The sequence below is a fragment of the Gavia stellata genome, chromosome 16 (genome assembly GCF_030936135.1).
Source record: "Gavia stellata isolate bGavSte3 chromosome 16, bGavSte3.hap2, whole genome shotgun sequence".
Classification (NCBI taxonomy): Eukaryota; Metazoa; Chordata; class Aves; order Gaviiformes; family Gaviidae; genus Gavia; species Gavia stellata.
The window spans coordinates 12435611-12443573 of record NC_082609.1 but is presented as its reverse complement, the minus strand read 5'-3'; positions in this window follow the sequence as shown (position 1 = coordinate 12443573).

The following is a 7963-nucleotide window of genomic DNA, read 5'->3' as shown; positions in this document are numbered from 1 at the left end:
CCTGGCTCTGTCTCCGCGCAGTCTGGAGGCTCCCCTGGGCAGTGACGCAGCCCCACTGCCTTTGAAGTGGTGGTCACTTCGGAGAGCCACAGGCAGGAGCAGGGAGGATGCCGGGGGTTCACCCCCCAATGTCAAGGCGGAGGTCTCAAAGCAGCAGCCTGGGCTGCCTCCTGCACAGCTCCCTCCGGCACAGGGGTGGCTGCTGTATGTGCTGCAAGGGTGGTCCCAGCGGCCGGACCCACCCGGGCACGGCTGACACACATGGTCTGTTTTCCAAGAGCGCTTACTTCCTCTGCCTCTGGCTGAAAACAATGCCAGAGGAGCAGGCCTCAGCACTTCTGAAAATTAAGCGCTGAGTTCAGCTTAGTTCAGCCCCGGAGCCTGCTTAACCCTTTAGTTGCAGGATGGAGCAAATTTCCCAGTGAAGGCAGCAGCTTTGGATTGCTGTGTGCAGCACAGCATGGAGAAAAGTAAGAAGGGTCTTGGAGGTGGAAGAAAAGTCTTGAGTGAGGATCATCAGCAAAAGGAGTGTCTTAAAGCCAGGCCTGTCCAGCTGCATTTCAGTGACTTGCTATGCCGGTTTTGCTGCAAAACTTTGCACTTCTGTGTCCTGCAGCCATGCATGAACCCCCTCCTTCCCGAGGTCCCCCCAGCTGCCGGCACACCAGGAAAGATGCTGTCCCAAGGCCACCCCATCTTGGGCAGGCAAAGGCATGCATGGAGCTATGTGGGGGCAGGTCCCTCTCCCCCATGCTCCTGTCCCCCCACCTGAGGAGGCAGGCACTGGTGTGCAGCCTGAAGGGCCCAGGACTGCAGGAGGGGGCACGGTACTGGCAGGTGCTTATCACTGCTCTGCACCCATTTGCACAGGGCGAAAGCAAAAGCAGAGGGTGCAAGAATGCGGAAATGTCCCCGCTGGCCCTGCTCGATCCTGGCAGTGTCCCCGCTGCTCCCCCGGCTGCAGTCGGTGCTGGGGCTCGGTGGCCTTTCAGAGAAGGAAAGAAAAGCACTGCTCCACCTAACGCCAAAAGGGGTCCCAACACCCATATCAGAGAATCAAAAACATGGAACAGGAGTTTGTTTGACCTGAAACAAAACGTTTCATCTTGTTTGTTTGCTTTTCTCCCCGACTGAAGTCAGGTTTAGGCTGACTTCCTTTTTCTTTCAGGTTCATTTTTAAATAACAAAGTGAAAAGCAAGGAGGCTTCGTTTTGAACCTGCCAAGGAATGGTCAACTTCTGAGCACTCCCAGAAGGAAACAGGAATATTAGAAAAGCTTGATATTAACTCTTTCATTGTTTTCAAAAGAAAAAACCAAATCCCTGTTTTTTTCTCTGCTAGCCCTGTTTGTGGAGTTTAGCCAGAGTGCACAAATACTGCTGGGTCCACAGATCTCTTGTTCTGTGTATCTGTATTTGCAGTTTGTCAGAGAAGAAGGGGGTTTCAGAGCCGAGTGCCTCTGCCACCTCCCGGGGATGCCCGAACCGTGGCGCAGGTGGGGCCTCTCCCTGGGCTCTGCTGCAGCAGAGGCAGTCGGCGCGCAGCGAGGACGGAGAGTCCCGAGCCCCAAGGACACAGCGCTGAGGCCGGGAGCAGGGTACAGGTGAGTCAGGGAGAGGCTGCTTGTGGAAAGCAGCCGCTTGCAACAGGAGGGAGCCGTGGCCGGTGTGGCCACGCTCGGGCTGAGCAGAGCCCCGAGCTGCTCCCTGACGCCATGCCATGGGCAGCCTCACTGGATCTGTTTACTGCAGAGCCGGGGCGAAGGTGGTGACTGGGCGTTCGTGCTTCCCCTCGGGAGCCAGCGGTCTGCCGGCGTGTCGGGCTGTTTATAGCATAACTCTGGGTAACTCATTGACCTCAGTGCCGGCGGCTCTGCTGGGAAGCGGAGGTTCCCAAGATGATAAGCTGCTCTTGGAAGAAATTCCTTTCCTCGTGTGAGGGAGTGGCGACACTGGGCACGCTCACCCGCCTCGCAAACACGTACACAGCCCTGTGCACACGCACGGGCGCGCACCGCGCCCCGGCACTGGCAGTGTTCCCTCGGGGGACCTGGCTTGGAGAGGTCGGAGCTTCGTGGCCAAGAGTTCTCTGGGAGCAAAGCGGTGCTGGGGAGCAGAGCGAGGGGCCCCAGGCAGGCGCGTGCGGAGGAGCAGGTCAGTACAGCCGCTTGCACTGCTCTGCCCTTGCAGCCACTGTGCCGGGTCTCTTGATGGGTGCTGGTCGCATGCCTGTGCCCTTCGTCCCCAGCTGAGCAAACACAGCCGGGACGCGGTGGTTGCAGGTGGTTGGAGCAGTCCAGTGCAGGGACATGGCTGCATAAATCTAGGCTGGGGCAGAGAGTTTGCATTTTTGGTCCTGGCTGAATTTGAGGCTCAGATCCGGTGGTGATGAGCACGCTGGGGAAAGATGGGTTTGGGTCCTTTGTACCCAAGAACTGATAGAAGAATGACAGGAGAAATCTCAGGAGACATGCTGGTTTTAAGAATGTGGATTTGGTCCCTGGGAAGGGTGCTGCTGCATGACAGGCCTGGAGATTGACAGTGTCTGCAGCAGCTATGTCCCCTTGCCTCCCGTTATGTGCCCTGGGGAGGGAAGCGTGGCCGGCTGGCGATCCGCCTGCGGAGGCTGCCCGGCTGGCATGGCTACACCGGGTTTGCAAAGGGAGCAGAGGCCCTGGAGAGCTGGCACAGGCAGAGACCCCCAGCCAGCACAGGTCGAGACCCCCAGGAAACTGCTTCTGTACTTACTAGGACCGGGCTTTTCCAGGGAGACCGGGCTGAGAGCTTCAGCTGCTGCAGTGGGGGCCCTCTGGGGGAGATCCAGGGGTGGTAAGCAGCAGGGTAGGGAGTAGAATGGGAATGGGAATGGGAATGGGAATCTTTGTTTAGGAAATGCAACAATGTTGTGATGATTTAAAAGAGAAAAATATTATTTTCCCCAGGTAGAAGAATTTGACGCTAGTTAGTGAGCAGGTATTGCTAAAACCAACAGCATTCTGAATGAAGCAAAAAGCTTTGTCTAAAAACACCCTCCCTGTTCGAGCACTGACCACTTTGACAACACGAGCTCAAAACAGCAACATCTTTCATGTAAAGATGTGCCTGAGTTCATCACAGGGACTCGGGCAGTGTGCTGTGAGCACAGGCAGGCAAGCCAAAACCCACACCTGAGCTGAATTCCCCCTCAAGTTCCCGCACCTTCAGAGCATTCCTAGGTCGACTGGGGGAGTTTTCTAAATGCGGAGCTTTCCAGAGCTGGTGTGCAACAGGAACAGACAGTGTCCTTGCCACAGGGAGAGCAGTGCCAGCCTGTCCCAGCAGCTCACCTTCATGCAGGTCCCCGCGACTGCGCAGCTTTGCATGGGAAACATCAGCTTGACTTCAGCACACCAGGAGAGAGCCGTAGCACTCTGCACCCTAACGTCTGGGGCTCAGGAGGGCAGGTGAGGTGCAGTAAGGAGGATGAGGAAGATGGTCCCTTCTCCAGGCAACCCCAACGTTTCGACATTTCGTTTCTCCTGATGAGGACTAGAAATCCCCACTCTTTCAGCCTGCTCCTGGGCAGGCAGGCTGGTGCCTGGACAGGACTGCACAGGAGCATCACTTGGTGCGACCCTCCCTGCAAAGCCTTTTGGTTTGGCTTCACCTTTGTTAGAAGTTTCCCAGCCAGCCCCATCAGCATGGACTCCATCGTGCCACAGCCTGACCCACAGCTAGCTACTCCTCATGCTTTGCTTTAGGGGTATTGCAGTGATGCCTGGCAGCCCCTGTCACAGCACGGGAATTTGTCTGGTGAGAAATTACTCACTGGAGTAATTACTCACTACTCTGGAGCAGCTCAAGGCTTTATCATGCATTGGGATGCAGCCTGGGTGTCTGGGAGTGACAGCAAATGCTCCTGGAGCACACCACAGCAAACAAGTCACTGCTGTGGTGGCACTGGCATTGGCTAGTTGCTGAAGTAAAGGTCCATCCCTAAAAGACCTCCCTACCTGTGACTTCTCTCCCTAGCCCTTTTGGTTTTTATTTTGCAGGGGCTGTGTTGCTCTTCACCAGAGGTGCTCTGCAGACATCTGCCACCCATAGCACAGTGAGGCCACACAGCCGGTCCTCAGTCCTGGTCCTGGAGGCTGGGCGTGTGAGTGAAGAAGGAATAAGACTCCATCCTGGGCAGCCCAAGGGATCCCATGCAGCAGCCAAATTGATCCCTCCTGGGGTTCACATCTGGGGTTCAGACAGTTCCAATCTCAGAGATGAGATGAGCCCTGATAGCCCCACAGGAGCCCACAGTGTCTGTGCTTGCAGAGAACTCATCTGTGGCTTGCCTGGACGTAGATCTGCTCCGTTGAGGTCGGCGTGGAGCGGTTGGTTATCAGGAAGATAACTTCCTGACACAGCTGGTGAGTGAGCCAAATAGGGAAGGCGCCCCACTGGACCTGTTGTTCTCAAACAGAGAAGGACTTGTGGATGATGTGGTGGTTGGAGGCTGTCTTCAGCATAGCAATCATGACATGAGAGAGTTTTCAATTCTCAGAGAAGTAAGGAGGGGGGTCAGCAGAACTGCCACCTTGAACTTCCGGAGGGCAGACCTTGGCCTGGCTGACAGAGTCCCTTGGGAGGCAGTCCTGAAGGGCAAATGAGCCCAGGAATGCTGGACGTTCTTCAAGACGGAAATTCAAGGTGCAGGAGCAGGCTGTCCCCATGTACCGAAAGACAAGCCGGCCGGGAAGAAGACTGGCCTGGCTGAACAGGTATCTTTGGCTGGAACTCATGAAAAAACAGGGAGTTTATGACCTTTGGAAGAAGGGTCAGGCAACTCAGGAGAACTACAAAGATGTGAGGTTATGCAGGGAGAAAATTAGAAGGGCCAAAGCCCAACTAGAACTTAATCTGGCTACTGCCCTAAAAGACAAAACATGTTTCTATAAATAAATTAGGAACAAAAAGAGGGCTAAGGAGAATCTCCCTCCTTTATTGGATGTGGCGGGAAACATAGTGAGGAAAAGGATGAGGTACTTAATACCTTCTTTGCCTCAGTCTTTAACAGTAAGACCAGTTGTTCTTGGGGTACCCAGCCCCCTGAGCTGGAAGACAGAGATGGGGAGTGGAATGAAGCCCCCATAACCCAAGGGGAAATGGTTAGTGACCTGCTACACTACTTAGACGCACACAAGTCTATGGGGCCAGATGGGATCCACCCAAGCATAATGAGGGAACTGGTGGAAGTGCTCACCAAGCCACTTTCAATCATTTATCAGCAGTCCTGGCTAACCGGCGAGGTCCCCGTTGACTGGAGGTTAGCAAATGTGATGCCCACCTACAAGAAGGGCCAGAAGGAGGATCCAGGGAACTACAGGCCTGTCAGCCTGACCTTGGTGCTGGGGAAGGTTATGGAGCAGATCATCTTGAGTGCCATCACATGGCACATACAGGGCAACCAGGTGATCAGGCCCAGTCAGCATGGGTTTATGAAAGGCAGGTCCTGCTTGACCAACCTGATCTCCTTCTACAACAAGGTGACCCACTTAGTCGATGAGGGAAGGGCTGTGGATGTTGTTTACCTGATCTTCAGTAAAGCCTTTCACACAGCATTCTCCTGGAGAAACTGGCTGCTCATGGCTTGGATGGGTGTACTCTTCGCTGAGTAAAAAACTGGCTGGATGGCCGGGCCAAAGAATTGTGGTGAATGGAGTTAAACCTAGTGGCAGCCGGTCACAAGCCGTGTTCCCCAGGGCTCAGTATTGGGGCCAGTTTTGTTTAATATCTTTATCAGTGATCTGGACGAGGGGATCGAGTGTACCCTCAGTAAGTTTGCAGACGACACCAAGTGGGGCGGGAGAGTTGATCCGCTCGAGAGTATGAAGGCTCTGCAGAGGGATCTGGACAGGCTGGATGGATGGGCTGAGGTCAATTGTATGAGGTTCAACAAGGCCAAGTGCCGGGTCCTGCACTTGGGTCACAACAACCCCAGGCAACGTTACAGGCTTGGAGAAGAGCGGCTGGAAAGCTGCCCAGAGGAAAAGGACCTGGGGGTGTTGGTTGACAGCCGGCTGAAGATGAGCCAGCAGTGTGCCCAGGTGGCCAAGAAGGCCAACGGCATCCTGGCCTGTATCAGAAACAGTGTGGCCAGCAGGATGAGGGGAGTGATCGTGCCCCTGTACTTGGCGCTGGTGAGGCCGCACCTCGAATGCTGTGTTCAGGTTTGGGCCCCTCACTACAAGAAGGACACTGAGGTGCTGGAACGTGTCCAGAGACGGGCGATGAAGCTGGTGAGGGGTCTGGAGCACAAGTCTTGTGAGGAGCGGCTGAGGGAGCTGGGGTTGTTTAGCCTGGAGTAAAGGAGGCTGAGGGGAGACCTCATCGCTCTCTTCAACTACCTGAAAGGAGGTTGTAAAGAGGTGGGTGTTGGTTTCTTCTCCCAAGTGACTAGTGATAGGATGAGAGGAAATGGCCTCAAGTTGTGCCAGGGGATATTAGGAAATATTTCTTCACTGAAAGTGTTGTCAAGCATTGGAACAGGCTGCCCGGGGAAGTGGTTGAGTCACCATCCTTGGAGGTATTTAAAAGACATAGACGTGGCACTTAGGGACATGGTTTAGTGATGGACTTGGCAGTGTTAGGTTAGAGGTTGGACTCGATGATTTTAAAGGTCTTTTCCAACCTAAATGATGCTATGATTCTATGATTCTGACTGAAAATATTCTCTGATTCTGTGCCCATCGCCCCCGCCTCGCCAGCAGACGGTGCCCAGTCAAAAGGCGCATTGTGCATTGTGGCTGGGGCTGGGGCTGAGCCGCGGTGCCGGCCGGGCAGCGAGCAGCGCGCTCACCCCTGCCAGTGCAGCAGCAGCCTGCCTGCTCGGGGCTGGCAGTGTTGCTGGACACATGGGCTGCTGTTTGGGGACCCCCTGGCACCAGGACCTGTCCCTGGGGTGCACAGGTAAGCTGTCTGTGGGGATGCCACAGCCCTGATCTGTCCAAGCGGGACTGCGAGACCTGTGGCTGCAGAGCTCACCCTGCTGCCGGGGCTGCTGGGGAGACTCCGGCACTGAGCAGTGGCTCCCTTTGGCTGCTTGCCTGCCCTTTCTGAGATGGCCACTGGTGTCCCCTCCTATTGCTGGGCACTTGCTGTGTCACTAGATTTGGGTGCGTGGGGAATGAGGCAGGGCATTTTGGCCAGGGAGGGGAGAGGATGACTGAGGGGGTTGGTTTATTCCTATGTTGTTGGCTTCTCAGGAGCCCCCTTCCCCCCTGTCCTGCTGCCACTGCTGCCCAGGAGCACCCCAAGCATTGCAAGGCTTGCAGAGCCCGTGGGGTGCTGCCAGCCCCCGAGGTGCAATTCCTGGACCTGCGTGCCCAAATGAGATAGCGGGGTTGTACTAATAGGCGGGAGGAGGGCGGTGGCTCAGGGCCAACGGCTGTGGCCACGTGTCCCCTTGGAGAGCCAGTGCCAGCGGGTGCAGCGAGCGCCTCAGCCCCAGCTGCCGGGAGCGCAGCCCCCAGTGCCCAGACCCGCGCTCGGCTCCCGGCTGGGGCTGGGCACTGCCCGCTGTTACAAAATACTTCAGCACCCGGGAGGTAAATGAGTCACTGGCACCACTGGGAACAACTCCCCACCAGCGATTTCAATTGGTCTCGTGAAAAAGCTCCCACTTCCCTTTCTGAGCCTGGCCCAAACAAAAATAAACACCGGATCGGCGAGTGCTGTGGGGAGCAAACCCATTTCTCCTCTTGCCTGAGCGAGCCTTGGCCCCTGCCTGGCTCTGCGGTGACCCACCAGCATACTTTGTCATGCCACTGGCAGAGGTGGCATGAGCGGTGTCTGACCTGCCACCTCCTTTGGCACATCATATGGAGACCCCTCGGGCAGGGAGCATTCTGCCGGGGGTCTGAACACCTCTCCCCACCACTTGTCTTCCCCAGGTGAAGAGTGTGACTCCTGCTGCCCCCACTCACCGGTGCTCC